The following is a 7,922-nucleotide window of genomic DNA, read 5'->3' as shown; positions in this document are numbered from 1 at the left end:
GTTACTGGATACGGGAGCCACTGCCTCCTTGTTCGGTGAAGAGGTGTTGTCCCACTTGCAAAAGCACTCGGTGCGCTTGCGGGACTGCCGTACGACATTCAACCTTGCGAAAGGCGTAGCCCATTCGGCTGGCGCCGCGAGGCTGACTGTCAGGTGGGGAGAGCGGACGAGACGCACGCGTTTCATCCACCTCCCAGGGCTCAGTGTGCCCGTGATTCTCGGAAGGGACTTTCTCCTGAAAACCGGGATCGTGGTGGACATTGCGAATGGCGGCTATCGCGACGGACCATTTTCCCAGCTGAAGCCGTTCATCTGACCACCGGCGTCGATAACTGCCTGTGCAGTGAAGGCGTTCGGAGAGTGCCACGCTCAGCGATCAGGGCCAAGCCCTTGTGTCGAGCGTTCCGCCGTTCACGCTCCCCTTTGGGACCGAGCGGCGCGGCACGACCAGGCACCACATCCGCTGGCCGCCTTTGCGGTAACGTTGGATGACACACAGAAGGCTCGTTTGACAGCACTGTTGTGTCAGTACGATGAGCTCTTCACGGATCAACCTGGCTGTACTAATTTAGTGAGCCACAAGATCCACACCGGAGATGCGCTTCCTTTGAAGTGCAACCCCTGACCCGTCAGCCTTGCGAAAAGGCAGGTGATCGATGGGTTGCTGGATGAGATGCTGTCGGCGGACATTATCCGTCGCTCGTCCAGCGCTTGGGCGTCTCCGGTTGTTTTGGTGCCTAAGAAAGATGGCAGCCACCGGTTGTGTGTGGATTATCGCCGTCTGAATGCGCTGACTCGAAAGGATGCCTATCCGCTCCCGACGATCAGCTCAATCGTAGGAAACCTGGGCAGTGCGCGGTACTTTTCCACGCTAGATGCCTCCAAAGGTTACCTACAGGTCCAGATGGTGGACGCTGACCGGTCTAAGACCGCGTTCACGTGCCACAGAGGGCTGTTTGAGTTCACTCGCATGCCATTCGGTCTCTGCAATGGTCATGCGACTTTTCAGAGGCTCATGGACCGCGTCCTAGGGGAAGCTAAATGGTCTCATGCCATGTGCTACCTGGACGATATCGTGATTTATTCACGAACCTTCGATGAGCACTTAGGCCACATTGCCGACGTGCTCGCGAGGGTACGGGCTGCTGGGATGACTTTGAATCCTGCGAAAGCCCAAATAGCGCGGACCCGAGTTCAGTTGCTAGGGTTCACGCTGGGCGAGGGCTCCATTGAGCCCGATGCGGACAAACTCCGAGCCATACTCGAGTTTCCCGTGCCCAAGGACGTACGCGGCCTCCGCCGTTTTCTGGGAATGGCCAATTTCTATCGGTCGTTCATCCCGTCCTGTGCCCGCGTGCAGGCACCCTTGACCAAGCTCTTGGGAAAGACTGCCGCGTGGCAATGGGGGCCTGAGCAAGAGCGATCCTTTCGCCTCCTGTCTAGTGCCATTGCCGAGACAGCGCAGCTCAGGCTACCCGACCTGACCAGACAGTTCGTAGTGCAGACTGACGCGAGCGATCTGGGCTTAGGAGCAGTTCTCCTGCAGGATTTCGATGGCGTGCTGCAGCCGCTGGCCTTTGCCAGCCGCTCCTTGCTGCCCTCGGAGAGGAATTATTCCGTGACCGAGAAGGAGTGCCTCGCCATCGTGTTTGCACTGCGTAAATTCGACGTCTACCTTGACGGAACGCAATTCGTGGTGCAGACAGACCACAGTGCGCTCAGTTGGCTGATGCGGCTCCGCGAGCCTGCGGGTCGGCTGGCGCGCTGGGCTCTCCTGATACAGCATTACGACTTTTCGGTGCAGTATCGAAAGGGGAGCACGAACGTGGTAGCTGACGCGCTACCCGTGCCCCACTCGCCAGCGGCGCCTTGACGCCAGCAGGCGGAGCGGGCGAAAAAGCGGACGAGCCGCCGGGCGGCAAGGAGGGGGAGCCCGCAAACGGGCTAACCCATTCCGCTAACCAGGCAAGCAGCGCTTCGCAAAGCGGGCGAGAGGCAAAGCTCCGCGTGAGCGCCTCGGAGACGCCGTCGCGAGCGGAAATTTTGGCTGCAAACCTGAAGGGGGACGAGACCAGGCCCCCTCTGGGGTAACAGGAATCGTTTTCAGCCGGAAAGAGCTGCTGAAAGCCCAGCAAAATGACCCCATGTGTCGCGAGATGAGCGACGGTCTCAGGGAGACGGTGCGCCGGGACGCTACTTGTATTGTAGCGGGCGCAGGGGGTGAAAGCCAGCGTGTGTCGCGGCGAGCCCCGGGGGATTCATATTTGCTGGGCCATGACGGGCTCGTGCTGAAATACATAGCCACCGGTGATGAGTCCATTGACCCGTTCAAGGTGGTTATCCCCAAAAGTCTGAGAGGCGCACTGTTGCGATTTTCTCATGACGAACCACTGGCCGGTCACCTGAGTGGCTCCAAAGTTTTTGCAAAACTGAGTCAATCGGTGACGTGGCCCGGCATGAAGCGTGACATTTTCCGCTATTGCCGTTCCTGCCATGTCTGTCAAGCGGTGAAGTCATAGGGCGGCAAGCCGCCCGGAATGATGAAACCAATTGACAGTGTGCGTCCGTGGCAGATGGCCACCTGCGATCTGATGGGGCCTTTCCCCAGGAGTAAGCAGGGGTTCATTCACCTGATGGTAGTAGCTGACCATTTTTCCAAATGGGTCGAGTTGTACCCGCTTCGGAAAGTGTCAGCACGAGCGGTGCTGGATAAACTCCAGGAAGTGTTCTGTCGGTTCGGCTTTCCGGAAAGACTGATCACGGACAATGCGTCCTATTTCACCGCTCGGGTGTTCGGTAACACGTGCCGTTCCCTCGGAATCGAGCACTACACCACTTCACCCTACCATCCCCAGTCCAACTTGACCGAGCGAATCAACCGAACGCTCAAGCCAATGCTGGCGGCCTTTGCCGAGTGTCAAAAGTACTGGGCAGACCATTTGAGCGAATTTGCGTTCGCCATTCGAACAGCTGAGAATCGCTCAACTGGTTTCTCTCCCGCCTTCCTCAATTTCGGGAGGGAGCTGGCGAATCCGATGTCAAACGTCGTGCAGAGCCAGCTCGGGGATGAGAAGACGCGGGCAGACTGCTCTGCTTATGCGTCGACGCTTCGGGACCGGCTTAGTCGGGCTCTCAACAGAGCAAGACAGGGTTTGGCGGCAGCCAGAGCCCAGCAGAAGGCTCAGTATGACCGCAAGCACCGCAGCCTGACTTTTCAGGCGGGTGATCTTGTCCTGAAGCGCAACCACGTTCTTAGTGATGCGAGCAAGGGGTTCTCAGCCTCGCTCGCTCCTAAGTGGCTTGGCCAGAGTCTGGTCGCCGTACCGAGTGGTCAGAGTCTGGTCGCCGCTCGCGAACATGCTGGAGGATCCCCTTTCGGGGAAAACCAGCCGTGCCCACATCGCAGACCTGAAGGCCTATGCGTCACGGTCTGACGAGTTTGCGTCGGTACCCATTGGTATCACAAGCAAACGCAAAGGCACAACTGGTGCTGCGGAACGCAACCGTACCGAGCACCGGTACAATCTGAGGCGACGGTCACCGATGTGATTGATGCCGGATGGCGGACTCTTCCGCAACCAAAGGCACGCAGCCTCAGCTAGCTGGCGAGCTTTCTCGTCGGGCCCTACCCCAGGTGAAGCACGGCGCTCTCTTTTTTATTTGTTTGCCGCATGCTCAGTTCCAGCCTTGTGCAGTTATTTAGTCGTTTGTTTGTTTTAGTCAGTCTGTAGCATGTTTTTGTTTCCAGTTTATTCGTTGTTTCTCCTAACGTTCCGAGATCTGTACATATGTAATATACGTTTGCGTTGGCGTTCAGTTTTTTAAAACCAGACTTGTACATATGTAAAGTTCAGCCTACTCGCGATTGCATTTTTCTTGTAGCGCAGAGATGGCCTTTTTTTTGTACAGCGCGCCTTCTTTTCATTTATGTTCTGACCCCACGGGTGCGGCCTTCCTCGCGAACACGGGACCCGTTGGTTCGCGGAGGGGTCGGCGAAAGTCTCCCCTTCCGGCTGGGGAGTGGTTTGCTCGTTAAAGGTGGATTCACACGACGGACCGAATCGCAGATCTCGCGGCTTGACGTCACGGCTTGACGTCACGTAGGCTTGACGTCACGGATTCAGGCCAACCGGCTCATGTCCGCGGACGACGCGGACGGAAAATGCAAGGCGCTTTTTCGCTTTGGGATTCTGGCGGGAAAGAAACACAAATTCAGAATGAAACGCCACGTTGTCTGGCCACCCTGCTACTTTTTGTGCATTTTTTGCGACAGCCGCATCAGAGTAAGCATCACTGTTTACATGCGAAACGTGTGCTTGCGTGCGCATGTCTAGTGTGCTTGTCGCGTCTTTGTCGTTCTCTGACCAACGTGCACACCATGAGTTTGTCCGACGACGCTGCGCTTTTCTTAATTAATCTTGTAGAGCAGTTCCCAACGCTTTGGGACATTGCCCGCAATGATTATTCGAACACCGAGTTGAAGCAAGCGTTGTGGGATAAAATAACTGAGCAAATGACTGAACAATGGCCAGCCTACGCTCCCTATTAAACAGGTATGTGATATTTTGTAAATTCGGGAATGCACCTCGCCTATTGTTTTTTCGTGTTTTCTTGTAGCCTTGTTTATTTGGTCATATTTCACGATGTGACGATAAAGTGACTGCTGCGAAAAAAAAAAAAACACGCAGCATGATTGACACGCTGTGCACTGTGTGAAAGCCCGGTGTACATTTGTTTGATATGGATAATGGTTGTTTTTTTCATTTCACGCAGAATCATTGAAGACCTTTTTTAATAACAAAAGACGCACGTACCGCCTGGAGAAGAAAAAAATGCTCGAAACAAAAAGTCGGCAGGCAGCCGACGAGGCGTACACTGGGAAGTGGCGATTTTTCAGGACCCCGAGATTCCTAGATGCCGTGCGAATGCCGACTCACCGCTCAATCAACGGGCAGTGCGAAGGCAATGCAGCGAGCGCAGAAGTGGTAAGATATTTTGTGTTGCGCCTCGCATATCTGACCCTCACAATATTAGCAGTGCATTATTGGCAGTTTTCCTGTCGAAAACTTGGAAAATGCGAAAACCTGTGACCCGTTTGTTTGGCGCGGTGCATGTGCGCATGACCTCTAGTAGAAATAGCAGATTAAGCCCCCAGAGCGGACAAGGATAGAGAAATGAGGGACTCGTTATGGCGCAAATAAGAAAGCCAGCCGCCATCGGAGATCAGGCAAGCATAGGAGAATGTTGCTTGCTCTTTTGTTTGCAGAGCTTATAAATGGGAAATTAAGTATCATATTGTTATCGCTCAAGAATATTTCCACTTATTTTTAAGGCATAATATAATTATTGTTACTATCCCGATTGTCAACCGCACAAAAAAAAAATTGAAACATTCGCCTTGTTTTTCCTGGCTTTAGATGGCTGTTGGCCTCCTTCATATTATGCTTGCAGTAAGAACTGCACGTTTGGGGCAAGAGCTCACTATGTACTTATGTTTTTGAAGTTCGAATAGGATGTTCAAGAAAAAAATTTCCTGCGATAACTGTACTTGCTACTTTTCCGTAACAATTACAATAACTTCCAAGACCTCCGACCATGTGTATTGCACACTGAAACCAGTAATCAGGACCATTATCATTTTTTATCATCTCAGTCTCCAGAGCAAGACACAAATGAAGCTGTAGGGAGAACTGCAGCAGAGTCTGGCCTACTTGAGACCCAGTCAGCACCATCCCCACCCTCTCCAGGTCAGCAACCAGGCAAGAAGAGGAGGAGGACAAATGAACGGGCTCAAGAGTCGAGTGCTCGCTGGAGCGACCGCCAGCAAATACTGGAAAAATTGGCCAGTGCATTTGAAGTGCATGTGCAGCCAGAGGATCCAGCAGACCAGTTCGGAAAACTGGTCGCTGCACATATTAAATCTGTGCCCAGAGAGAAAGTGCTGTCCTGTCAGGCAGAGATCTTGAAGGTCATTGAAAGATTTTCAAGTGATATGAGTTAGTCGGGAATAAAAACTTTATAAACATTTTATTTAAACACTTTCACTGTTGTCAATACTTGCTCACGTCTATGTGGGCAGCCTCACGCTGCCATGGCACAGCCCCTTCATTTCCAAAGAAGTCGCACAATTGTTGTCGTACTGCTGCACCGATGGCATTAATCCTTCCACGAGGTGAAGGCTGCATATTAAGTTCTGAGGTGTTGCCAAGCTCGAGATGTGCATCTCCATCACTCATACCATCCATTCCCACAAAGTTGTGTAGCACACACGCTGCGTCCACAATCGCTGTAGCACGTTCTGGCTTGGCATTGATCACGGTGTGGAGGAAGCGAAACCGATTGGCAAGTATGCCAAAGGCATTCTCAACGACGCGTCGTGCACGGGACAACCTGAAAAGCAAAAATACAAATCAGTCTACAAAGCACGCATACAAGTGCAAAAACAGGCACGGACAGTGCCTAAAACAATGAACAGGTGAGGACAAGATGACGCACTATCAAACATATGGATCAAGTGACTGCAGGAATCAGTTTTAAAGCACAAAATGTTGTATTCAGTATTAACCTGTAGTTGAATATCTTCTTGTCCTCGGTGAGCTTTTTGTCACTGAACGGCTTCATGAGATTCCTGCCTATTGGAAATGCATCATCACCAACTAATACAGGTGGCACCACAATGTCAGGTGAACTTGCCACTTTCACGCCGTCTGGCAGGCCGGCTGTTTCGTTGGTGATGTTTTTCTGCAGAGGTGTTTGCCAGACCCCCGCGTCTCCTTGCGATCCTGGTGCACCAACATCAGTGTAGATAAACCTGTAGTTGGCGTCCACCACAGCAAACAGGATTATGCTGAACGTCTTCTTATAGTTATAGTATATCGAGCCCGACTTGGCAGGTTTGGTTATGGTGACATGCTTGCCGTCAATTGCCCCGGCACAGTTGGGGAAGTTCCATTGACGTCCAAAGCCCTGCATCACTTCTGTCCACGCTTCCTCTGTTTTGGGCGTTTTTATATACTCCGCTCTCAGTTCTTGGCATATAGCCGTGCAGGTTTCATGAATAATATCATTCACGCTTGAATGACCGAGCCGGAACTGGCAACTCAGCGAATGATGGCTCTCTCCTGGGAAGACAGAGCATAATACAATGTAAATTCGGTAGCAAATTAAAAGAAGTGCACAAAAATTTTCAATCTGGAATTTGCTTCACAAGAGCACCACAATATAGCAACCCTTGAAATGTTTGTTATTCTAGCGTAACGAAGCTTCTCGGGTGACTAAGTCCCCATTCTTTTGCATCTCCTGAATGTCAAGATGTTATTAATCAAAGCAAACGAATCTGCCGCAATAACACATTCCATAAGTTCTCGTGTTACACGGTGCCGCTAACTTGAAGACTCGTAGACTGGTAAAATAGCATCGAGCGGCAGCAGTTAAGCATCAAATATTAGACATGCGGAGCCCCCACCAGCTTCATTTTATCTTTATCGTCAATTGCACTTCTGAAGCAATTCCGGGAATAAGATTCCCATACTAACACGTTCCCTTCAGCTGCCCCCAAACAAAGAAAAAAACTGTCGCTACAAGCACCTACACAGAAAAGTACGACGCTCACCTGAGACAAGGTACCGTAGTGTCACCTGCAGCCGTGTCTTCGCGGGAATGGCTTTCCTCATGACAGTATCTTGTCTTTCAATCCGTGGACCCACGCGTGACAACAGCTGCAGAAATTGTTCTTCGTTCACACGGAGCAGCCGGCGGTATTCGGCTCGATCTGCTTCCAGAAGCTCCTCGTACAACTGGTTTTGCAACCCAAGCTCCTTTCTGGCAATCCAGTTCCTTTGCCAGCAACTGCGTTTTGCGCAGTAATTATCAGAATCATCATCGAGCTGGTCTAATTCGAATACCACTGCAGCGATCGCTGC

At 51.9% G+C, this 7,922-nt stretch overlaps 1 long non-coding RNA gene across 1 annotated transcript; it reads left to right on the top strand.

The window, feature by feature from the left end:
• The first annotated feature begins 4,913 nt into the window (after positions 1 to 4,913).
• On the top strand, positions 4,914 to 6,030 carry LOC144101786 (uncharacterized). Its single transcript, XR_013308062.1, has 2 exons — positions 4,914 to 4,985; positions 5,654 to 6,030. It is a non-coding gene; the product is annotated as an uncharacterized LOC144101786 (long non-coding RNA).
• Positions 6,031 to 7,922: the final 1,892 nt, after the last annotated feature.

This window comes from Amblyomma americanum, chromosome 1 (genome assembly GCF_052857255.1).
Source record: "Amblyomma americanum isolate KBUSLIRL-KWMA chromosome 1, ASM5285725v1, whole genome shotgun sequence".
Classification (NCBI taxonomy): Eukaryota; Metazoa; Arthropoda; class Arachnida; order Ixodida; family Ixodidae; genus Amblyomma; species Amblyomma americanum.
Note: the sequence above shows the minus strand (reverse complement) of the source record. Positions and strands in the feature narration are given on the sequence as shown.